We start from the raw sequence: 27,662 nt of genomic DNA, 5'->3' as shown, positions 1-27,662 counted from the left end.
AGCCCTTTGATATAACCGTCATCTACTCACTCGAGATTCCATTATCTTTCAGCTTGCTCGTCGGCAATAACGACAGCGAATCAGTTTTAGTAACGAGAGCAACCTGCTTGAGATAACGTTTTTACCTTTAATACATACTGTTCTGATAATAATTGACTCCTTGATCAGCCAGAAATGACTGAGTTCGTATCGTTCTAACCAGGGAACAAAGCTTATGTTAAATATTATCGAGCTACTCAAAATTGTCACAGATCAGATCCTGGTTTTACTCTTGTGTTATTTGGCATAACAAAGTCAAACATAATATATCAAAACATCACACCTTTACATTTAACATTATGAGGAATTGACAAAAAAGTTTTAGATTGTTTGGAAAAGGGCATAGCCTTACTAATTAAGAGCGAGCAAACGGGCAAGAGGCTCACGTGAATAGGGAAATAGGTGCAGCAATCGCTAAAAGACATCCGCAAAACCATGGGTCAAGAGATGTGCTGCCAGCCTTTAAGGTGGGAGTTGGAAATATGCCCTAATGCTTGATGGTCCCTGAGTCGCATCGGTTCGGGAAAACTGCAGCTGCAATTAAATCCAAAAAGTGTCTGTGCTAGGCAAGAAGTTCCTCGCAAAACGCATGGTTGACGAATGCCAGACGTCAACATGTTGCACGTGGGTAAATACGATGACCGTCTCAACGTCCCACGTGTCTCTTCGGAGAAACGCTCGTCATCCAGCCCAATTAAGCAACAAAACGAGGTAAATATTCCGCGCGAATATTCATTAATTAGTCGAGCGTCCATAATTCAATCAACGTACATTTTTACACCGGACTCAGAGCTCGACGCCTGATTTATCGCTTCCCGTCCCGTGTTCAATGCCAATTGATTTTTGGAGCGAAATTCTAACTTAAAATAACATGATGTGTTTGTTTTATTAAAGAGCTTATTACGTTGTTGTTGAAATTTACTATCTATTAAATCTATATATATTGCACTAAGTTTTACAGCGAATAAAGATTTTTTGAATTGGAATTATCCTTTTTACACGCTTTTTATAAGCTTCACCTGTACGTATGGTTGTTTGTAACCGACTCATTAGGCGCGATTTTGACCCAATTTCAATACTTTAATTTGATAAAATAGTTCCTTTTTTTAATTTGTGAAATAAGATTTTTGTTTATCTATATAATTTTCGTATATCGTCTATATAGCAGTAATTGATGTTAATTTTTAAATTTCAATCATTATCTTTAAGCGAATTATCTAATTATTAGTAAATTGTCGAATACAAAAGAGAATTTTTAATTCAACAATGTAAAAGTGCAAGTTTAACAAAAACTAAAAAAGACTCGCTTTTATTAATAGACCGAACTAAAACTTCTATAAAAAACGTGTTTTATTAGTTTTTTTTAAACACTATTTATTTTAGTTAACATAAACTACCAACTGTCACTACATCTCGTTAAACTCTTCCGAAGTAATGGTGGAATGTGCAAATGTTACATTCAAAATAGGAATTTTGTGACATGAATGAATTTTGTTGAGGTTTGATTTAAAGCCAATAATATATTAATTAACATTTCGTATACGATTGGCATAAAATTGCAATATTTAACGTTTATTGTTAATATGGCGGAAAATGTTTGAAGTTTCAGAGATTAGCCCGAGTAACATTGAGAGATGTTCAATTTAGTTTTATTTATTATTTACAAAGGAGATTGAAACGCATACATTCCTGGGCCCAGGTGATAACAAAATGAAAGTAGCACCATTTAAAAGATAATATTTAAATAATCCATAATTGAAAATTTAGCAAGATTTGTCAATCTAGGAGCTGAGTAATCGAAGATATAAAAATGAGGTTATGTCTTAAAACTATATGGTGACAACTCATCTATAGTAGGTTTATTAAATGCCTAGCTGCTAAGGATTTATCACATACTTATATTAGCTGGGTACCAACCTTGTTTTTTTTTTACATAAAAAATACCTACCTATCTACGTAGGTACCTATCTACTACTGTAACGACATTTTTTTTAGGTAATTAGATATAATATAGTATACCTCTAATAAAAGATAGTTTTATTTGCTCAGATAAGAATAATATATACTCGTTAGCTCTGAATACATGAACTGTAAAACAGACTGCTAGGGACAACTTTCCTCAGAATTCAATTGGATAGGTAGTCGGTACAATCCGGTAACTCAACGAATACAACAAGAAACAAGTGACACAGACGAAGAAACTAAATGATCTGTCAGACTGTTATTGTCAAAGTGAAGTTAGCGTTGAGGAACAAAGCTTTCATTAGTATCGATTTATTGATAATTAAATAATTGCTCAGTTCTGTTTTTTCCTGAGATAATAATACCTATATTTTATTCATAATATGGTCATTCGAACTTAAACTATGCACCTAACTAATATTATTTAAATAAAACATCTGGATCTTAATGTTATTTTAATCGATTAAATATTCAATCGATTGCGTCATTTTAATTGATTTTCTTTATTTTAATGTTTTTTCGGTTTGTAGATTGCCAAATGAGCTAGTTTTTTTTTGTATTTTACATCAGAAAAATATACTCTTTATTTTAAAGTAAATTTCAACTTGTTAACATCGGGCCCAAAAGTCACATTCTCCTTTAATTACAATCTAAATTTATAGAAGACAGAGATTCAAACCCAAGCTCCTCGGCACACGTCCCAGCGCTCTGACCAACTAAGCTGACTATTCGGACGGTTGGTATTTTTTTATCCCAGAAATGATTACTTAAAAATAGCAAATTATTTAGAAAATGATATTGTACTTAAATCCTAAAAGCGGATCGATAGATCCCATCATAACTACTAAAAATATTAAACGTAAAACCTTCAAAAACACACTTTATTTTGTGGAAAGAATCGATGGATATGTGAGATAGAATACACTCAAACAACAATTTTCAGACTTTCAGAGAAATTTTATGGTATTTTTATTATAAATATTGTCAGCATCCCAGCTATCTATATCCTATCATTAAAATTAAGCACGTGTACGGTCAAAAAGTGATTCCTCTGGTGTTCCTTCAGAATATGTTTGATGCGGTGATCACTAAGCAACAGGTGACCACTGCGCTTGTTTATTCTCCTCTACAGCAAGACAAGTTTTAAACCTCAACTATAACCTCTTTTTAGCTAGCAATATCGGTAAACTTACACTAGTATGCACTCAACCAGGATCGACTTACCTGAAAAGAGAAAGTAATAGTTAATATTGATCATTCAATTGTGCAATTCTCATGTAGTTACTAAATTAAAAAAAAAAAAAAAAATCATTATAGGCATAGTAATATATAGGTGTTATAAACTCGAGAACCACTGGACGAATTTGGCCAATTTTGGTCTTGAATTATTTGTGGAAGTCCAGAGAAGGTTTAAAAGGTGAATAAATATGAAAATGCTCGGAATTAAATAAAAACAACAATTTTGTTTTTCCTTTGATGTGTCCCCCGTCGTTCAGAAATCAAATTGAAAGAAGAGTATAAAATGAATAACTAATTAGAATCTTTCTAACTTTCCCAGGACGTAAAAAGGAAAATTAATTTTTGCTAACTATAGTAGGTGGATTAAATACAGTTGTTAAATATCTATCAGATTATTTTTATGTATAATAAAAATATTAATTTTTGTCACAAATTAAATTTCTGTACGCAAACATAATATTTGACATTTGACAACCAACTATATGTAGGTGTAGACTGACAAATTATAAGTTTTGTCACAAATTAAATTTCCGAACCTAACCATAATAACCGATTTGTATGAAATTTTTTGTGCATATCAGAGAGGGCCGGAAATTCAGCCAACATCTATTTACCATACCCCTAAATGATAAGGGTATTATATAACCTAAATATATTTATTTGTCAATTTTTTATTTTTATTTCATTATAATTCAGCATTAAAAAATACATACCACTTCAAATTTTCACCACAACAAATGTTCCATCCACAGAAATAGGGTTGCAAAATTGCAATCGAATATAATAATTATTGTAGTACGATAAATTTTTATTTACGAATGAATCATAATGAATCGGTCGCAATCTATTTTTTATGTATCGATAATTTGAGTTATTGATTTTATTCTTATTACTTTATATGGCAATACAACGTTTGCTGGGTCAGCTAGTTATAAATAAAGTTTAAATAATATCGTACAATTAATCTTATTATTTAATAACCTAAGGGCGGTCCCTTCATTTCCAATCTGTGGTATCATTAAGAAAGTCATTTATGTTGAAGTAGTCTTACCACTCAAACCTTTTTCAATAATTGTTTTGAATATCGTAACAAATTTATTTGTACTTATTCTGGGATCGTGTTGCAATAGCATATTATTATATACATCGCCCAATAAAATATATATATATATATATAGACTTACTAATTCGACTTACGGCCGTTTTCAATGACTTATCTCTAGTTACGGATAGTGGACACGCCACAAACTCGGATATCAACTTCATCAGCTGGATGAGGGACGTGCCTCTTCACTGAGGTTTTGGGAAACTTTCTTTCACGTACAACCAAACTGTAGAATGAGCTTCCATGCGTGTTTCCAAGACGATACGATATGGCTACCTTCAAAAAAAAGCTCGTTTACTGCTCATAAAGGCTGGCAACGGTCCTGTGATTCCTCTGGTGTTGCAGAAGAATGTGGGCGGCGGCTTAACACCAGGTGACTCGTACATTTTGTTATTGGTACATAAGTATTCACTCCTCGTTTTGTCAAAACATTAAAATACTTGATAAGTTTTTATTAAAGTTGAGAATTAATTTATCATAAACAATACTATTATGCCAAAATCCTATTTTTAAATAAAAAAAAAAGTGAATTCTAAATGTAAAACAACTACTGACTCGTGGTTAGACCGCGACCATTAGACAGAAATTTGTCGAAAGTATCCACCTAACGAATATTTTTTCATCGTATTAAGTTTTTAATTCTGTCGGCAGCTCCAATGATTGCCTTTCCTTTTTTTGCTATTTTATGTTTTTTCAAAATTATTAACAAAAAACAATCGACTTCATAAACACTATTTCAAAACAATAGATATAATATACACGAAAAAGTATAAAAATAATTGCGTATTTTTATTATTACTGTCTATAATCAAGTTAAAACTTTTTTGTTTTGAACATTTTCTGGGATCTTGGTGTAAAAGAATATACATCGTCCCACAAAAGTATTGTTAAGCTATTAGGCAAACAAATATAAAATAAGAGAAATATTGAGTTAAGTTTAATAATAGTTGTCTCATGGAAAGAGATTTATATTTATATAATATTTAGATAGTACCTTATAATAGTACCGGTGTACCACACCAGGTAACAACATACAATATAATGTATAGCTACTGGATACTGTTATAGCACCGGTTCCGCATACCTTGGCAACGCAACAACTCTCCAAATACACATCCAAAAAGTAGACAATAGGATACATTGTGATTATGCACACAAATCAAGCAGACGCGGCGCGGACGAGGGATTGCGACGGTACGAGATTCAGCAGCCACAGTGCACATATATGCAGTTTATAATTTAGTAATGAAGTAATTATTTGATATGCAGCACAGCTGAGAACATTTCTGTCTTCAGGTTTTTTTTTAGATTGGTAAGGTTTCGTTCACTTATATTAATTCCTAAATTTACCCATTTATCTTTGAGTCTAAAAAATATTTGCTGTAGAACTGCGTTGAATAGTTTAGGGGACATTGGATCATCCTGTTTGACACCTCTTTGAATTTGAATATATTAGTTTCCAGCTTAATCAGTGCCGTGCTGTTCTTATAAGTATTTAGTATAATCCTTATGTATTTATTTGGCACTCCATCCGCCTTCAACTCATTCTATATTGCACCGTGCTCTACAGAGTCGACTCTACAAAGGGTAGTGTCAATAACTACAGGCTCATTAGTATGATTACCAACCTATACAACACATTCCCAAAGATTTTTAACAAAACGAATAAACATCTATCTAGACATATAACAGCCACCAGAACAAGCTGGATTCCGAATCTCATATTCGCCATGTGACCACCTGCAATGTATACAACAAATAATAGAAAAAGCTAAGGAGTATCAACAAACTATCTACATAGCATTCATACACTTTAATAAGGCCTTTAACTCTGTGATAAAGGCTGCTATAACATACCACAGACTGGCAATGGAGCGACCGCCCTCAGGCTATTTAATTGTCAATTTCATTGAACGACATACTTTACTCTGTACTACATACATAGTAAGGAAATAAAGAAAAAAACAGCCCGATGAGTTTGTCTCGCCTTTTCTTCTCAGGTCTGAGGCCATACTATTTTGAATTGGTGGTAGTTTACGGACGTACATAATGCGATTTTATTACATAATGTAACGAATACATACTCATTAGTCCACGTCTTAATCATATTGCAAGGTAAATGCATATTTTGTTGTCTGTTAAACAAAACTTCCAATTCATTTACACAATATACATATTAAATTTTATATTTTTTAAATAAATTTTTATACATAACCAGTTGGAGGCTCCTTTCCACAGGGTGCCGGCTAGATTATGGGTACCACAGCTGCGCCTATTTCTGCCGTGAAGCTGTAGTGTGTAAACATTCCTGTATTTCGGTGTGAAGGGCACCGAAGCTAGTGAAATTACTGGGCAAATGAGACTTGAGAGTTATTCAAGAATCCTGAGCGGCACTGCAATGTTATGGGCAGGGCGTATCAATTACCATCAGCTGAACGTACTTCTCGTCTCGTCCGTTATCATCATAAAAAAATATACACCATAAAACGATTTCGGGACAAAATGATATATAGGTCTAAACGTAATTTATTTTCGTACTGATGACTGTATCAACCTCAGTAGACAGACTGCATGCTTTACTATACTGTGTCGCCACATAAATAATAGCAAGTCCCAAACAATTTATCACCTCACAACAGCTCTAAAGCGGAACACTGCGTTGAAACACTCAGATAAAATGTTCATTTGTAATTTTTATTGAATACTCGAGCCCGTTCGTTGTTTGAGAACGCGGGGAGGATTAATCACCCAGCTAATATTAAAATTAAAATAAAAGATATACAGAATATATATCATATTATAAATAAGTAATTATTTTAAATATGTTAATATTGTATGATATAAAATAAACTAGTTTATCAACGCGACTACAGATTTCAGGTCAATTGCAGCCTACATTTTATTAGGAAATTTTTAAGTTTTCCCGAACAGGAGACCCTTCGAAATTTATACTAACGAAAGAAGTCGCGGTCACAATATATACACACATACATTTTTTATTATTGCAATTTGTTATTTTTAATTACATTTTTTAAATCACAATTTTATTTGAGTGACACAATTATTTATATTCCCACTCCTAAATGTCTGTTCAGCTCCAAACGTCACACAATGGGATCACTGAAAAAATTACGTTTAAAAAAACCGACTTCAAAAACTGAAAAGTAAACTAACTCAATAAAAAATTACTATTTTAATACACATCTTATGCAAATCTTTACCATTAATATTAATAAAATACTATTATTTGTATGTGCTACCTATTAATTAGTTTTAAGTCGGTACTAAAAAAATACCAATAGAATTGAGAACCTTCTCCTTTTTGAAGTCGGTTGAAAATCAGTGTGTCATAATTAAAGTATGGACACAACTGTTATAAACTGGGTAGACTCCAGTTTTGGAAGACCAGTGCCACACTATTGTTTTGGTATTTTTTTTTATATATATTTTTGTAGTTAAGATTCAGCTTATACATAGGTTGCACTAAAAGTATCGGGAATTGAATATTTCCACTGTCCCTGTCGTATTAAAATCTTTTTTATTGAAAACTCCTTGGTTTTAAAAATCGAATACCATTTATTTATTTTAAAAAAGATTCTCGGTCTTGTCAAACTTGTTTAGTCGGCAAAAAGCGGCTCGCGTTACTTGGTGCGTCAGAACTCTCGAAAGATTCCACTCAGTATCCTCAAATGCTGTATACAACATCGTATCAGGTGACCATTCCTAGATATACGCGTACGAACCCGAAACAAAAAACCAGTCACGAGTTTGGGTGTTCGAAAATGAGTTAAAGCCAACAAAAATTGTTCGTTCCCGGAGTGTTGCAAAAAAAATGATGGCTACGTTTGTCTCCAAAACCGGCCATGTTGCGACTATTCCTCTTGAGGGACAAAGAACGGTTAATGCAGAATGGTATGCTAGCATTTGTTTGCCACAGGTCGTTTCTGAACTCGGTAAAGAGAACTGCAACCGCCGCATCATCCTCCATCACGACAATGCGAGTTCTCACATCGCGCACAGAACAAAAGAGTTTTTAGAGCAAGAAAACATAGAATTATTAGACCATCCGCCGTACAGCCCCGACCTAAGCCCTAATGATTTCTATACTTTCCCTAAAATAAAGAATAAATTGCGTGGTCAGAGATTTTCATCACCTGAAGAAGCTGTTGACGCCTACAAAACGGCCATTTTGGAGATCCCAACTTCAGAATGGAAAGGTTGCTTCAATGGTTGGTTCCATCGTATGGAAAAATGTTTCAAATTTCGCGGAGAATATTTCGAAAAGCAATAAATTCATTTTTAAATAGTAATGTTGAGTCACTTCCTTGATACCCAAAATTTTCAGTGCCGCCCTCGTATTTCATTAACTTATTTTGTTTGAATGTGTGGTACTTTTTTTTTTTCAAAATAAATTCATTTTCATTCATTTCAATAGAGTGTGTGTGAACACGGTCGGAAAGTAACAAATTTCATTTTATATACACACACACACATAAAATATTCTTCGCACACACAACCACAATAAGCCAAATCGGTATTCACGGTTTGGGTCATTGTGGCGCTCACAAAGATGTTGTAAACACCTTTATTGCTTCATTTGTAAAACTGGAAAGTCAGCGTCGATAATGGCCGAGGGGAAATGGGTCTGTTCCGTTGCGAAATACATAACGGTACCTAATTACCGCGCTACTAAAGCACCTTTGTCTACGGATAGAGCTTTTATCCCCACTGGCTGTGTCGCTGGCTGGCTTCGGTGTCCTCACGGTGGTAATCAAGTTAGTTTAACTCAATAATGCAGACGTATAGACATCCGATAGAATATAGATAAATGACAGTTGTATATTTTTTTATGAAAGTAAGGGACGAGACGAGCAGGACGTTCAACTGATGGTAATAGATACGCCCTGCCCTTTACAAAGCAGTGTCGCTCAAGTTTCTTGAAAAACCCAAAAGCTCTGAGCGGCACTACAATTACGCTCGTCACCTTGAGACATAAGATGTTAAGTCTCATTTGCCCAGTAATTTCGCTAGCTACGGCGCTCTACAGACCGAAACACAATAATGCTTACACATTACTGCTTTACGGCAGAAATATTTGCCGTTGTGGTACCCATAATCTAGCCGGCATCCTGTGCAAAGGAGCCTCCCACTGGTAAAATTTCATAAGTATTAAAGAAGACTGTTGCATCACACTTGGCTGTATAGCTCGTAAAGTTGGCTCGAGTCGACTAGGGGAGACTCGCTCGGTGATTGTTATGTATTTCGTTATATTATTGCCTTGCCTTGATGAAATTCTCAGGTTTGTCGTTTGGTCTTAATCAAGCACGCGATGATTCTTGTTAGGTATTAAACTAAAACTTATTAAAAGAAATAACAGTAAGAAATCCAACTCCCGAACCATGGCAAAAAGTATATAGTTTGTAAATTCCATATAAGGTAGATTTTAATAGATTTTGAGACCTTATAAAAAAATTTGCTGGAAATATACTTCTAAATGTAGCTGTACTGATAACCACGATCTGTGAGTAATAAAAATTCCCAGAACATTAAATAAAAATTACTAATAATAGTGTTATTATCTGAATGAAATTCTTAACGCCAAGTCTTATGAATTATAAAAGTGAGTAAAAGTTTCGTCTGTGGAAATTTCATTTGCAGGTAGATGTAAATATGTATGTATCGACATAGTAGTTTAAATTTGTCGTGTTTCCGTTATTCGATCGCTGATACGCGAGGCAAGCGGACGCGCCGTCTGTACCGGATATTAATTCAGTGCTTTTCCATTTTATTATTTACAAGATGTATTTTTAGCCTTAGCGCAGACGCCTTGAAATTGGCAAATCAATGTTCTTCTACCACGGTTGAGTAATTTCGAAGATAAACTATATTATCTATATAATAAATAAAATGTTTAGATTTTTTAAAGCTATATTGAGTGGACCTCTATGGTGCATTTTGTAAAATGTATTTTGTAAATATACACGTCTTTTGTTTCGAGCTGATACTGGGAGATACCAGATAAGAGGCAAGAATTAATTCTAAATAAAAAAACTCAAAATGTTTTGGTAGACAACAATTTGGTTTGCAAAATGTGGCTTATTATTAAATTTTGAGCTTAAAATCCGGCTACAGGTAAAAGCATTAACATAATATAGGGAATAATAATGGTTTGAGATTATTAACACAATGAAAAATAGGAAAAACTTATCTACAAATAAACAACGCTTGCAATGCTAAGCAATTGCGAGCCATAATGCCTCGGCTGAAGGCTCATAATGACTGAATTTCTGAGGCATTCAAATTGCTGCCTATATAAAGGCCGGTGGAGGCTTTAATTTGACGAGAAAATTGTAAGGATTATGTTCCGGCTGACTGCCGAGCTCGCTGTCAGCAAGTTATTACTTAATAGATACAGTTGATAACATTAACAATTTCTCACAATTGGACGTCTTTATTATGATATCATTATAATTATGGCTACGCTTTTATCACGACAATCTGAAATATAAATTCGCTAACCTGCCGCATACTATGCTTTTTTTATTTTAATATCTACCAAGTTTAATGGGTTTTATTCATATTTTTAAGTTTATACTTGACATGCGTTTATGCTGAGATGGTTTGGCCATGTCGAGCGAATGAATGAAGAACGATTGACGAAGAAAGTGTATAAGGCCAGTGTGAATGAAAGTATTGGAAGGGGTAGACCTAGGCGGACGTTTCGAGATTAAATCAGGGAGGTCTTGAAAAACGGCCAGGTCAAGAGTACCCTAAACCGAAGAACATGTATGAAAGGAATAATGAAAGTGGACGAAGCGAAACAAGTATGTAAGGATCGTAGCAAGTGGAAAGAAGTGGTCTCTGCCTACCCCTACGGGAGAGAGGCGTGACTCTATGTATGTATGTACTTGCCACTTTACTGATAGGAACCTGGGCCTATTGGTTGTATCTTTGTACCGGTTTGTGAAAGGTACATTTCTAAGCCATTCAGGGATCAAATTTATTGAAAAAGTTTTTTGTTTATTAGATCAAATTATAAGGCAAACTTTTACTGCCCTATTTTAGCTCTTTGTTCGAAATTATTTAATATACGTTCAGGGCACACGTCTGTCGGATGCGTTTATCACCTGAGCCGAAATACGTTCAATGCTGGACAAAGACCTCCCCAAAGATATCCACAACGTTAGCTGCCCTTTTCCAACCTATACCGGCAAACTTGAGTAGATCATGCGGTCCATCTTGATGGGGGCCTCTACCAACACAGCGTCTTCCATGACGCGGTTGTCATTCGAGGAATTTACTGCCCCAACGTTGTCTTTGGAGAAAGTTCGAGTCGGATTCTTTAGTCATCTTTAACATTTTGTTATTGATTTGAACCAAATAAATTTCCCTTATTTTTCTGTTGGCAATCTAATCACTATCTAATCCTGCGATTGTAATCACCCGACTTATCAACTTAGCATGACATTAATTTCACACCTATGTTTGGCGAGCATCCAAGCCTCAAGTTGTGCCATTTGATATTCAACTTTGAGCAATACAAACCAGAGTCCACATTGCTACGAGCTGTTTGCTAATAGCATTTTGATTGCATTATTTGTAATTAAGACGGAGGTCTCTGTAGCATTCGTGACTTATTGAATGTTATATATTAATTAACAATGTTTGTGTGCTTTATTGAAACGTAAAACACGTGCGAATTAGATGTGCGCTTCGCTGGAATGCCACCCCTTCCGCAAACCCGTACGCTTGTACTCCAGTAGCGATAGCATATTTGTCAATATCAAATATATGATTGAAATAAAGACAGCCTCTGAGAAATAGAACTGAGAAACCAGATTTTAACACCAAGTCTACTGAAAGGACAAAATTTCTGCAGAACTAACAATCAAGAATACCTGTAACAATTGGATGATAATGAACTTCCGAAAAATAACGTATAATTCAATGAATTTTCGACTGAAACGGTTATATGTAGCGTGTGAGCCGTCACGCTTGGCTATAATAGTTAGCTCGAGTTGACTTGTTTGGTATAATGACATTCGATATAATTTTCTAAAGTGAAAACTTCTTAAGACACATCAAGCGATTTTTTAGGAAATCGGCCGCGTTACCGATACCGGGTTACGTCGTAAATATGAAAACGTAACTAACATATAATATATAATTATTTAATATAGCCATTATAAAATTACAATTTTTGATATTACTTCAAATACTTTGAGAATTCCTATCATTATTGCATTGTTCTAAGTTTAATTCAAGATGCTTCGTGAATAATGATAGTTTGTATCATTATACCAGTTCATTTAACAAATCATTATGAAAACAGAACCTCCAGAGTTACGTCGCACCAAAACGTGTACTGTTAAGTCCTACAGTTTTGAGAATCAATTGGACGTAATTCCAGAAAAACGTTCCAAACCACAATCATGTCGATATTGCGTTAAGAACACAAACTGGTCACGTGATTCATATTAACGGACTGACAAAAAATGGTAGGCCTACAGCACTCTTTGAATGGCATCATGACTTAGTAGCCCAACACACGGATATAGAATACACTAATATTTTTTAAAGTTTGAACAAAAATTCCTTAAAATGTGATGATTGGGGCTTGGAACGTTTTTCAGGAACTACGTGCAATTTAGATTCATATTACATTAGTCAGTCATATCTTAATGTGTCATAGTCTGAAATATTTGGATTGCAAATATGTAGGTTTTTCTTAGTGAAACAATATATATTCCGGATAAGTAATCACCAACATATCATATACTAAAACCATCACCGAAACACGCAGCCTCTTATGGTATAAATATGGTTCAGTAGTTTTCGAAGTATAACCGAAGGAAAAAAAAGCCAGCTCTCCATTTATTAGTATAGACTGTAAGGTGTCAGGAAATGTCCAGGTACCGTCTCAATAGCGACGCGTAATCACAGGAAACGGAAGCAGACATATATATCACGCACACGCCGGCGTTCATAACAATACACGTCATTGTGTAAGTAATTTACTAGCGCACCACCTTACTAGCGCACCACCTTACTAGCAACAGATTTACGAAGCCTCGTAGAAATTAACGTGGCATAACACCATCATCTTCCAGATATTATTCTCTCTTTCGCAACATCATCAAATTGAAATGTTTTACGTACTTATATTTTACTTACTGAACGACGAAAACAACCACTCATTCTAAAATGTAAAACTCAAAACAGAGAATAGCGGGCGCATGAAATCAGCGGGCTTCTATTTAATAAAATTTGGTTACAATCAAATTTACAATATAAATAGTCAGACGACGGTCGCTCCAAGCCCAATCTATGGTATCATTAAGAAATTCCTCATATCTTATTTTTTTCGACGTTTTCATAGCTGTCACAGTCTTTCCAGACGTATAAATGACATTTGACATTTTGGAGTGAAATTGTCCTTAGACGCACCGACTTTAACTTGTCGGTATTGAATGAAACTGACGCGGGTTAGGCTCAAGTGAACCAGAGCGCAACTAATTCTGAACTATTACAATAAGCTAATCAACAATTTCAAATCGTGTTAATTCTTGATGAAGCTCTGAATGAGCAATGGCTCATACGATCCCGAATGAGGTCTAGAAAAATGTATCAAATGTATGTATTAGCACATATTATTAATATTAAATTAAGATGAAAAAAAAATATTATTCCATTAATAGCATAAAAATGATTAAAATCGAAAACAGACGTCAGTCTCTTACTCCCATCTCGCACCAGAATCAAGCTTACGATGAGATTCTTATGACCGTATACAATAAACTTTGAACATTACTGCCAGGAAATAAGTGTCAATTTGAATGAATGTTTTAATGTTATCTGACGACCTATATAGCCGAGTGGTTAGCAACCCTACCTGTTGAGCTAGAGGTCCCGGGTTTGAATCTCAGTAGGTGCAAACATTTATATGATGAATATGGATATTTGTTTCCGAGTCATGGATGTTTATTTATGTATTTATGTATGTTTAGGTAAGTATATCGTATTAAATATATCGTTGTATTGCATCCCATAGTACAGGCTATGCCTAACTTGGGGCAAGATAATTTGTGAAAGTGTGTCAATACTATTATTATTATCTGTATAACATAATGTATACTTATCTACAACGCTGCTCGGACTTTTTTGACGACCTTTTAATAGGCGATTGTGATTCTTGTTGTTTATACAACGTCAGATCAATAATATGACAGCGCTTACACAAGAATACCATGGCGGCTGATTCGCTTTAGACGCGCACGGATAACAACAGAAATAGACCGGATCAATACAATAATGTATGTTTCAGTTATCGTACTCATTAATGTATACACGTAATAATAATAATAATAATGTATACACGTATTATAAATAAATAAATAAATAAACGCACAGTATAAATTGTTGCGTGCATACTCATGTATTTTGCTACCCATACCCGTGCTGTTTTACGTTTTTTTATGTCAATAAGGGACAAGACGAGCAAGGCGTTCAGCTGATGGTAATTGATACGCCCTGCCCATTACAATGTAGTGCCGCTCAAGATTCTTGAAAAACCCAAAATTTCTGAGCGGCACTACAATTGCGCTCGTAACCTTGAGACGCAAGATATTAAGTCTCATTTGCCCAGTAATTTGACTATCTACGGCGTCCTTCAGACCGAAACACAATAATGCTTACACATTACTGCTTCACGTACCCATAATCTAGCCGGCATCCTGTGCAAAGGAGCCTCCCACGTTTGGAAAAAGAACAATATTACAATAAAGAAGGTATAAAATACAATGAAAATATTAACGCATGATTTAGTTAAATAACGTAAATTTTAAAATCATCAAATTATTTTATACAATAAGAAAGCATTTATTAAAATTATTTCACAACTTATATATAATTATTGAAATTTATTTTAATTCTCGTCCATTGGTCGTAGTTTTGAGAGACTGACAAACGGACACATAAGAGTTCCTTTTATTCTTCTATTAATTATTCTATCTGAGGCATACTCAAACAAAAATAACTTTTCATATAAATCGTATTACTTATCTCAATAAAAAAATAACTTCATCACAAGCGAAATAAAAATCATATCATTCATGCTGAAAAAATATGAAATATTTTCTCGACGGAGCGCCGACGTACTTGATAGCAAAGAGCCTACTAATGTTAACCTGATTTCACGTAATCAACTTTCTTAGTACAATTTTTATAATGTATCTTTTTTAATATGTATTGACATACTACTAGTAGCCAACCGTGACTTTGTATGTGTTAAATTGAGATTCTTTCATGCACCGATCGAAATGAAACAAACACTAGTTTGCCACACCACATCAGTGAAAACCGCATTCAAATCGCTTCAGCCGCTTTTGAGATTAGTATGCACATAAGCAGAGAAGACAAAAATAGTGCTTCATGCTAATACGTGGTTAGTATAAGTTTATTTAATGTCTTATATCTTATCATGAAAAAAAAAACACGTAACATTGAAACTTAACCATACAAATATTTTCCAAGCAATCTATTCTTATTGGCGAAATTATAATAATCACATACAAGTTATTATCTATTTATCTTTTCATAAAACGCAAGTTACTGTTATGCATCATATAGGTAACTACTTACTACTGTAATAATTTAATTGCTGGTTAAAACTAGACAAAGTTATATTAGGTACTTCCATTTATCCTCAATTATCCTCTATATGTAAATAATAATTGTTCAAGTTCACCAAATTATTAAATTGGGTGTATCCATTACCATCAGTTGAACGTCCTGCTCGTCTCGTCCCTTATTTTCTAAAATAATAAATAAATAATAAAAAAAAAAATATTTTTATAAAGTAAATATTGTAGCAGCAGAAAAAATTAAGTAATGTTTTAAATTTATTTTTGCATATCTACAAAACTTGGCACACATTTAGACTTCGTTTATCGACGAAGTATTTTCACATTTATGTTTTCGATGCGTTATTCATACACCGGCAATCTTTCAATGTGATAGAATCGTTTTGTTCGACACACAATGATACAGAGGCAAACATTCATTGCTGGTTCTTTGTGTTGGTCTATGTGAAAGACTTTAGCGTTTGAAATATGATAAATATTGAATGATGTATCCATATGAAAAAGGTGCACGATAGCTAGGTGTCAGAGTGTAATCGTTAAGCGATTATTAAGCAACTGTTACAGATGTCAAGAAACCTTAAACTGACATCAAAAGTGCGTTACTTACTCAGTAAAATGACGTCATTATATTTTTTAAATCAATCGAGAAGTATCTAAAATTTAGTATGAGATTAGTAGAAAAGTCTCTCTCATACTAAATCATCCAAGCCCCTTTACAAACTGATACAGCTGACGTTTACCAAGTGTTGCTGCAACAATGCGTTTATTATCACTCCCTATGGCAAATAAATATATTTCTCTTAATCCGATCGGAGATAGCATGATCGTCGATGATTCAAGCCGCTCTATTATGAATTATAAATTAGTGGGCTAATAATACATATATATATATATATTACTAGCTTACCCGACAGACGTTGTCCTATTCATAATAAAAAAAACTCTTGAATTTTGTAAAATTGGTTCTTAGCTGACCTCTACTGGGCGAAAGGAATATTTCTACCAAATTTTAAGTCTCTACGCCTTATGGTTCCAGAGATATCGTGATGAGTGACTAGATACGTGGAAATCTCTTATACGAGTATATATATAAATATAACATAATATGATGTCTCAACATGTTGCGCACAATTGCAATATTTCAAGAATCCTGAGCGGCACTGCATTGTAATGGGCAGACCGTATCGTTTGCCATCAAGCGAACGTTTTGCTTGCGTCGTCTATTTTCCTCTTATAATGATTTTAATATTTAGAATATATATAAATATTATGAGCATCTTGCAAATTGCACCACAGCCGGAGCAATAAAAACCGAGAACAAAACATAGTGAACAGCTTATTTCCTCGAGCCATCCACCAGCGGACATGAATGGAATCGTTTATCATCGGACCTTCACCGCTTTGCTCGAGAATTATCATTTCCATCTAATGTATCCGCTGCTAACTGAGAAAACTAACTATTTTCTTTTCATTGTGTATATATATATCCTATACTTAATTATTATAAATAAAAAATATTACACGTTAAGGTTACCCGCAAGAGATCGCTGATAAGTGATAAGGTCGCCTTAATGTGTTATCCAAGCTCTGTACAAATTTTAACATTATTTTTTTGTGGAATAAAGAATTTTCATATAAAGTCTAAATACCATTATTCTCGTTGTTAAAAAATACAATATATATATACTACATGACAATAATACAACTAAAAAAATATGCTCCCTCCAGTAATCAAGTACATAACGGGTTTGAGCTGAAATCTGAGGGTATTATCTAAAGTTTGAATGTAATATGGTTTATGGAAGACGAGGAAAAAAGAGCGAACGGGTGACCTGTTGGTGCCGGTCACATACTCTTACCACACCGAAGGTGTACGCGGTTTTTGTTGAGGTACCCATGTCGCATAGCCCCGGAAGCACCACACAATGAAGCATTGTTATTCATGGAAAAAAAAGTTTAAGTAAAGTGTGTTAATATATTATTAATTGTCTTTGGAATACTGCTATTTTATTTCCCACTGCCATTTGATCATCAAAGTCACAACTAACAAGCAATACATTATTACCAACGTAATAACAACACTCGACTCTCACAACAGAAGTGCCAAACAAAGAGGAACAAGTTAAATCTCAGCCTATCTAAGGCTGTATCTAATTTAACTTACGTAACGGTGATTACGGCTGGCGCGCGGCGCCTTTGTTCCGCCATTTATGAATCCTTTAATATTAACTGTAACGGTGTTGTGCCGAGATTAAGACACGCTCTCGGGGCACTGCCGCCGATTTATGATTCAATGTACGAAGGGTGTTTGTTTGTACATTTTTAATTTAACTAGCTATTTGCCCCGCGACTTTATCTTAGACGTATTTACAATATAGAATATCTTATTTACCCTGATTAAATCGAGTATTTAAATAAATTTGATGCTGTTGTTTAATAAAAATAATTAAATTTTATGTATTCATAGTATTGTAAATATAAGATTTGATTTGTTTGAATAAAATCATAACAATTAATAAGTTTTAATAGGCAATGTTTAGTTATTATTATAGATTTTATTATAGAAATTATTTCCTACTTTTTAGTTTTGTTTATTTATAGAAGCGTTTATTTAAACTATTATTTATATTGTGTAGCTATAATAATCTCTTTGCTATTCTGAAATTCCTAATACTAGTTAAATCGGTTGAAAATAATGTTTGAAATTTAAAATTAACATCAATTCCTGCCTTCAATCATTCCTGCATTCATCTATAAAGACGATTGATAAAAATTAATTTTATCAAATTAATGTATTGTCATCGGTCCTCGATTAATCTACGAAGTTTGAACGAAATCTGGCCGTTTAAAGTGGGTCAAAATCGCGCCCAAATGAGTCGGTTACAAACAAATAAACATACATACAGCTGAAGCTAATAAAAAGTTAATAATTCAGTTATATTTACACGCTTTTCTCATCGTTCAAAATATATTTTACTTCATTGTACACTCTCTTTGAGAATGCAATAAAATATTCTGTATGAATACAAATATGCTCTTGTATGTGTATGACTTATAAATTATTACTTACGCTACCATAAAAGCTACAGCAACGTAGCATCCATGTAGCCGTCTTCTACTACACCGCTACGTCCTATGATTAATATTAGGGTAGCTAGAGGTCTACGCCGTAGCATTGCAATCTTACACCCATATTCTAAGTCGTTACCTCGAAAGTCCCTCGACTCGAACTCAGTCGAGGAGGCCTCAAGGAATGACTTGAAAGGAACTCAAGTTTGGTATTCATAGTTGTCAGTTTGAGGAATTCATGAGGTTCCTCGAATGAGTGTGAGTCGAGGTAAAACTCATGAATTACGTCATCGTTTGGAGGAATGCTAACCTTATTATTGACGATTTTTTATCTGTGGCTTTCAACTTCTTGTGTCAAGTGATTAGTGAAGTGTCAAATGAAAGCGAACACATAAATAAACAAATATTAACGTAGCGTAATTCGAATTCCTTAAATGCACTTGAAAACAAAACCCATGTTTTGCGCAAAAAATACTGTGATATTTGTGAAGTGGGTGGCTTGGAGAAGAAAATATTTTGTTCGCTTCGCAGTATACAAGTGAATTCAATCGTGTGTTGTTCTTATTGAGCAATTATTTAAAATGACTGCAACTGGAAGACAGCTTTTCAATGAAGCCGAAAAGATTTGTCTGCAGGAGTTAGTGATCAAATACAAATTAAATTCGATAGCCACTATGGGGAGCGCAGTGGCTAAAAAAAATCCCTGGCTTAGCCTAACAGAGGAGTACAATGCCATAGAAACGAATTCAAAAGTAAGTACTTACTGTAGTTGAAAATATATTTTTTTCTATTATATTCACTTAAGGCAAACTTTACGAAACATTTGAGCAATTATTTCTTTATCACTTTATTTTTAGAGGACTGAAGCTCAACTTAAAAAATGTTGGGACCAGGCGTAAAAGTATGTTGGCCTTAGAGAAAAGGGAAAGGATGAGGACCGGTGGTGGTTCCTCTAATGCTTACATACCTAGTACCTGTACTAGAGGATGCTCTCGCTGAACAGACAGATGTGGAGTTGGCAGATGTAATCGACAGTGATAACATACCTTGTAGTGCAGGTAAATAACATTAAAGTACTTCTGGTACTTACTGCTTTAAGTTTATAGACATTTGTGATTTTTTATGACTGTTTTTCTGTTTGGCAGTAATCCAAATTGATGATGTGATGTTGTTAGACATGTCATCTCAAGTACCAGCAGTTGAACATGTGTCAGAAAGAGGTAAAATAACCAACCTTTTTAAAATTATAAAAAATAATATTATGTTATTATATATTATGTTTATTGTTAAGTATTAATGTTATACATAATTTTACAGAAAACATTATAAACACTCCTCCACATTTGACAGAGTCCCGGTTGACTGATTATAGTGCAGCTCCATCACAAGGTAGTTATAAAAATATTTTGTCAAAGTTTAAAATGAATGTACATTCAATTAAATAAAAAAATGTTATACCTGAACACATTATAATAGGCAAAATAGTTGCCATAATCAACCACTTAATTAATGTCTGACTGTTCATCACTGGTGTCTTTTCTTATTATTTGAAGATAGGGGATATAGAGCCTCAACTCGCCATGCTGATTAAATACTGGTTGATGGGCTTAGATAACTTATTGCAACTCTTTACATTTATTATCAGTTGCTAGTGGTAGTGACTGGGTCGACAGTTTAACTTGTTCTCTATTGATGGTATGGTTAGAGAGACGGAGACCACAGGCCTATTGTTATTATTTAAAAAAAAAATCAATAAATGTCTGAAATTGTTGTTTTACATTTACAATATAGGTCTTATTATATGATTTACATTTCAGAGTCAAGAAATATACGGACCATAGTGATTTAAGAAGAATTTCATATCCGTCAACAAACATATGGAAAATCTCAGAAAAGGGAAGAGGAGCTCCTCTATTCTTGCTTCCTCTATGCAGCTGCATAAGCTCAGAATACCTGAGAAGGAGTGGATGGTGAAGGCAGCAGAGGAGATTTTTCTCAAAGCCAAAACTGAGAGAGAAGCTGCAGAGGAACTTCTCCTCTGCAATAGAGCCAAAAGAAAAGAGGCTGAATTAAGTTTAAGAATATTAAAAAATAAAAATTTTGAAAATTAATTTAGTATTAGGTTGTATGTATATGTTTATTTCAATTCTATTGTGTAATAAAAAACTTTATTGCTTAGTATTCATTCATTTATAAATCATCCAAAAATTTAGTTGTGAACAGTATTTAACAAACTTATTAATAGAACAATAATAGTAAAGATTAATATTTAAATTTTCCTTAAAGTAACATTTAAAAAAATAAAGTAACATATAAAAAAATGTATATATAAAAACATAATAAGATGTAGGTGTTAACTAAAATGTCTTGCTATAAATGCAGCCCTTATAACACTACCTCGTGCTGTATCACCAGTGTGAGGTACTGGAACTACAGCAAGATTGGTTAAGGGTTCAATCATTTCTTGATTGGTCTCAATACTAATATTATGTAGCACAGCACATGCCACTATAATATTACATGTATTTGACAGATTATTTTGCAGTTTTCTATTCAAACATGCAAATTTTCTTTTCCATACACCATTAAACCTTTCTATAATATTTCTAGTACTGATATGGGCCCTATTATATTTGAATTCAGGTTGTGATTGTGGATTCTGGACTGGTGTATACATGTATGGTGACTGTGCATAACCACTATCACCAATCAGTAAACCTGCAATTTCCCCTTCTTCAAATCTCATATAACACCTGCTATTATTAAATATTCTAGAGTCATGGACAGATCCAGGCCAGCGTGCTACGATATCATATATTTCCATCCGAGGGCCACATACTATTTGCACACTAATTGAAAACCAACCTTTACGATTGGGAAATACTTCGCCGTTTTGTCGGTTTGGATTTTTTATTGGAATATGGGTACAATCAATGCATCCAATATCCCCAGGAAATCCAGCAACACGATGAAATTGAATCTTCACATTAGCTCGCTCAGGGACGTCAGGAAATTTAATGAAGCGCCTTATTTTTAAAGCTAAAGCTTTCGATACATTGGCCACAATCTTTGAAACGACTGATTGACTTATTTGGTGCAAGTCGCCGCAAACAATCTGTAAAAATACCGATTAAAGTAAAAATGTATACATACAAAGCTTTGTATTGCAATTTTATGAATGTAGACAAGTTATAAGAATACTTACTTGAAAGTTTCCAGTTGCGTAAAATCGTAAGGCTGCTAGCATTTGGATCACGGGTGGAATCGGCAATCCACGATTGCTGTCTCCAGTATTTTGGAAGAGCAGGGGTAACAAAAATATTGTGATTTTTGGTGACGCGGAATCTTATTCGAAATTCATTTTCATCATAAATTTCCATCGGATTTTCTGCATCTCGTAAATATCGTCGCGATAAGTAGTCGTAAGGACTATCGTACATATATTCAATAAAACTTTCGAAAGACATTATAAAAAATTAATGAAATAATGTCTTTTGTAGCTAACAATTACTTATAAACTTCCTCAAGGTAGATGGCGATCAACCTTACATTTGACAGTTGGTTCCTCGACTCAAACTCGCCTCGAGTGAGGAAGGTGTTTGAGGTAAGGACAAAAATTACAACTGTGAATATGAAAACCCCTCAGTGAGGTTGAGTCGAGTCGAGGAAATCATGAGTTTACGACTTAGAATATGGGTGTTAAAATTGTTAATTAGAATCTATATTTTATGTTCACCGTCAAACGAATCTGAGCCTAAATTATTGTCAATGTTAACTTCCAGATGAATAAAGTACAGAAAATGCTTATCTGTCACATTCATACAATTACCAAGTTAAAAAATTTATTTCGCCATCACATAGATGGTTTTAAAAGAGATCAATAGAACATTCCAAAGATTGGTATTCAGATGCCAAGGGCAGAAAATGGATCGTAATCCGACTACTGAAGTTAGAAATCGGATAAAAGACTGACACATTCATGTACAAAATATCAATTTAAAAATAGCAATACGTCACTGATTGAGAGAAGAGTCTATTTGACTCTTCATAGGTGGGTATATCAAAGGTCACATACAGGAAATGTAATAAAATTTTAAAGACAGTGCTGCTAGTAGACTACGGTTACGTGTAAGAGACAAACTCATGAAAAATATATAAGTATATAAACCATCGAAAATGTCATTTTAGATACCTTTGGACATGATGCCGGCTAGATTATGGGAAGTACAACGGCACCTATATCTGCCGTCTTGCGTCTCAAGGTTACGAGCGTAACTGTAGTGCCGCTCAGAATTAATCGGTTTTTCAAGAATCCTGAGCGGCACTGCATTGTAATGGGCAGGCCGTATCAATTAACACGAGCTGAACGTCCTGCTAGTCTCGTCCCTTATGTTCATAAAAAAAGATTTGAAATAAAGATTGACAGATTAGATAGCAAAAAAAATGAAAATGACTAATAAGTAAATAGCATGATGTAGCAAGAATTACGAAATAGTAAAATTTAAATGGAGAACGAGTTCTACTGTGGACCCGTTCAACCATCGCCTAAAAGTATGGAAGAAAAAGGCCTATGCCGAGTGAAATGAAATATAACTAAACAGATATGTGCTTAGTATTCTGTTAGTCTTAAATAAATACTAACATTGAATAGAGCTGCAATATTCAAGGTCTGCTGGCCGCGTCGTCCGACAAGTTAAACTCAACACACAATGTCAAAGGTGACTTGTTCCACTTGAAACTCTTCCGACCGGAACACGGTGTTCCGTTATGTGAATACAACTTTTATCGCCGGACACAATGCACGCTAAGTTGAGAGAGAGAGAGAATTCTATGATGAACGATTTTATACTTTATTTTACTCAAGTCATTTTATATTGGAGCAAAGTACTTTCGCGGCTTGCGGTTAATTGTAGAAATCGTCACGTGATGAAAGAGTGTTAAATTCCGTCTCGATAAAAGTGCCTATTATTATATTACATATATTCTAATTTAAAGTCGGATTTAAAATCATTTACTGAACATCAAAATCAAAACCCGTCTAAAAATTTGAATTTTGCTTAATTCTATCGTGTTTGCCGATACTTCTTAATTATCCAGATAACCAGGCCAAAGGTATGAAAATATACTATTGTCAACGATATGTGCGCAAAATTTTAGTAATTAGAACGTGTTATTCGTTAGTGATACGAAATACTCACTTCGAGCAAGAACTTTAACTCGGCTTAATTAATAGCTAATAACAAATAATAATAAATTTAATATTGAATTTGCCAAATTAGACAAAGGTGTTTTCGATTCCAGACATTCGTTATTTTTTTTAAAACTAAGTGAAATAATTATGTAGATTAGGAATTTTGTAGTTGATTTGATTTTAAGAACTTATTCAAGCTGTGCGACCCTATGGGATTACAATAAGATTTAAATGTAATTTAATTACTTTAGGTAAGAAATTATTGTAATCTGTTTGGATTGGCGAAATAAACAAATAAATAATTAAATTTTTAATTATGTCTTAATTGTTATTACTACTAAACTGTTACGGATGCTATATTTCATTTTACATTTTTAACGGCAATAATTCTAAAATAATCTGCAAGCCAAGCTTATAACTATTTTTTTTCTTTTTCAGACATTTTAGTGAAAAAAGTCTGAAAGAAATATTGCAAAAATTGTTGTTTTAATATTGATAAATAATCAGTATAAAAATGAGACATAAATTAATACTTAAAAAAAATTGCGTGCAATATTGACTTATTTCGAAAAAAGCTTACAAACCTGATAACTCAAAAATGGTTCACTTTTGTATGATGCAGATGGGGGTTAAAATCATCACAAATAGTCACTACTATCACCTAACTACCGAACCCAACCTATAGAAATACGTCAAATTACAAATAACCCACAGAATTTGCTATTTTTTTTAAAGTAATAAACCTTACTTCTAGGATAAATTACACAAATTAATTTGAAAACGAAATTTATGAACGCATTACTGTAATTAAACCCAGAAGTGGGGGGTTACACACACTTTAAAAAATAACAAATTAAGATAGATTTGAAAGAGCGACATCTCAAGTCAATTTCCTAATATGCAAATATTGGGATTGAGCAGGTTATGAACTGCAAAAGTATATAGTAAAGTAGATCCTGTAGATAAAGTGACCTAGGTGAAACTCGAACGGTTGGCTCAGTGGAAGAGCGATCGCACAAACGCGAGAGGTGTCCGGTTCTAGTCCCGCGTCATTCATAAATTTTGTTTACATATTAATTTGTGTTACCAATACTACTGTATAGTTGTAACTGTATAAAGCGTATAAAAAGATTATAATACAAGTAACCTTATAAAATAATCGAGCTCTATTATCGTTTATAAAAGGTCGTTTCACGTCGGGACAGTCACTAAGCGGTGTCCCGCGTAACTAGACACTCGTTAATTTTTCATCTCGCGCTGTTGCGGGTAGATAACAAAGTGATTCACTTCTCTTGTAAAGGTGTCTTGTTTCTTAATGAAAGATTATTTATCAATGAAGGTAAATTTTCGGTAATAAAAGTATAGTTATATATACTGCTTACTTTAAGCCTGCTGTAAATTCAATACGTATGTGAAATATTATATGAAAATTGCTATATATTTGAACACGTAGATTTTTTATGACAATTAAGAACGAACTTGCAGGACGTTCAGATGTTGGTAATTTATGCGCCCTGCCCATTACAATGCAGTGCCGCTCAGGATTCTTGAAGAATCCAAAATTCTGAGCAGCACTACAATTGCGCTCGTCACCTTGTGACATAAGATGTTAAGTCTTATTTGCCCAGTCGTTTCAGACCGCAACACAATAATGCTTACAAAGTACAGCTGTTGTGGTGCCCATAATCTAGCCAGCATTGTGCAAAGGAGCCTTCCACTGGTAAAATCTACTGCTGTATTCATAGCTGACAGGACAACGTCTGCCGGGCATTTTTTTTTAATCAAACTAGGATGTGACATCACTTACTGAAAGTCAAATACTACCACCTATTCCAAAGAGAATGCCTCAGACCTGAGAAGAATGGGCACAACAAACTCAGCGGGATTTTTTTTTTCATTGCTAAAAAATTATATTTAAAAGTAATATCGTAAAGTTAAACTTATTATCTAATAGCCTGCGGGCGGTCGCTCCATTCCCAATCTGTGGTATCATTAAGAAAGTCATTAATGTTATAGTTACCTTTACCACACAAACGTTTATTAAAAATTCTTTTGAATATCGTAACTTTTGTTTTGAATATTTTCAAGGATGTTGTTGTTAAAGCATATACATCACCCCACAAAAGATTTACTATCTAAACTTAGCAAAGTAGTAGGCGTTATAAGTTTATGTCTGTTCCTGGTGTTAACATAACCATAAGGTTATGACAGTTTCTAGCAAATTCACTTATGTGCCGTGCATATGAACATCCATAACACTATTAAGAATATATTGAGAAGCAACATTCAAGATGTTAATTTCTTTAAATTTTGCCCTCAATGATTCTTTAGCACCTAGGTTATAAAGAGCGCGAATAGCCCTCTTCTGCAGCACAAGCATACTATTTTGTTCCTGTCTTAGGCTCTCTATTCTCCTCTATTTGATTTACTAGTTAAACAATATAAAATATATACTCTGACCCATTCAATCAGACTTTCCATTGAATCATTGAACTGTAATTATTTTCCTAGGCCAGTGTAGTCCACCCAAAAGTGCAGATAAATCCACTGGGATCCGCTTACAACTGGATTCCTTATTTGGTGAGGGATTAAGGTGCGGTCGGCGTGATTTAGTACACCCTTCGAGAGGGTAAAATATATACCTACAGTAAGATAAAACTATTTTTGTAATCCTATCTAAGATACATAGAATTCTCCATATACAGAGGGATATCCTTGATGGGAGAGCGTTGATTTTGTTGGCAGATATTTTAAGTAATACTGGTTTTGGCGCGTAAAGGAAAAATTATAACATTGAATGTTTTTGTCGAGAATACTACTGGCCACAGTAGACAAAACAAAATTCAAACTTCTTTACCTACCACATAGTATGTGGCACATTGAAGCTTAGAGTATTCGGCAACGAATCATTTGATTGGTACTGCTACGTCAATGGGTTTCACTTTCACATGACAGAAGTTAAAAATTCATTGTGAGGTTCATAATACGAAATAAAACAATTTTTGTGCTATAATCATAAATGAATCAAAGCTAAATATTTAAATTACTCCTTACTGGACCCGAGCCGGCCGAACGCGCGTTATACAGCCAAGCGTGACAGTTCTCAGACAGTCCCATTCAATGCTTACAAGATAAAGTGATCAGCACGCCTACAGAAGTACTTACTTCAATATTAGTGAATAAGTAATATGAAAAAAGGCCAGAATTCCACTTATACTATATCGCACACTACCACAACACTAAACGACGTCATAATATGACATTAATAAACGGCCACAACACGATAAGCTCATTACTAATTACGACAATAACCTAAAACACGTATAGAATAGTCTTCCTTAAACAACAACACAGTATAACCACCCTTCTCGCTAAATCAGTAAAGAACATAATCGATTGAAATGAATCATTGCAG

General features: G+C 34.0%; 1 protein-coding gene, 1 long non-coding RNA gene and 1 pseudogene across 9 annotated transcripts in view; 1 reads left to right on the top strand and 2 right to left on the bottom strand.

Annotated features, from left to right (window-relative positions):
- LOC126972736 (heterogeneous nuclear ribonucleoprotein L) overlaps positions 1-27,662 on the bottom strand; it is a 423,515-nt gene that overhangs the window by 209,724 nt on the left and 186,129 nt on the right. Inside the window, exon 1 of one of the 8 annotated variants that reach the window (XM_050819765.1) lies at positions 23,591-23,597. The exons of the other annotated variants lie outside the window; for them this stretch is intronic. The gene's annotated coding sequence lies outside the window, so the exon portion shown is untranslated. Of the gene's footprint in view, positions 1-23,590; positions 23,598-27,662 lie in introns of those variants that run through there. 8 annotated transcript variants of the gene reach the window in all.
- On the top strand, positions 19,173-21,106 carry LOC126972968 (uncharacterized). Its single transcript, XR_007731240.1, has 5 exons — positions 19,173-19,808; positions 19,914-20,114; positions 20,202-20,276; positions 20,374-20,445; positions 20,874-21,106. It is a non-coding gene; the product is annotated as an uncharacterized LOC126972968 (long non-coding RNA).
- Positions 21,230-22,763, bottom strand: LOC126972845 (putative nuclease HARBI1; annotated as a pseudogene).

The sequence above is a fragment of the Leptidea sinapis genome, chromosome 2 (genome assembly GCF_905404315.1).
Source record: "Leptidea sinapis chromosome 2, ilLepSina1.1, whole genome shotgun sequence".
In the NCBI taxonomy this organism is placed as follows: Eukaryota; Metazoa; Arthropoda; class Insecta; order Lepidoptera; family Pieridae; genus Leptidea; species Leptidea sinapis.
This window is presented reverse-complemented; position numbering and strand designations above follow the sequence as displayed.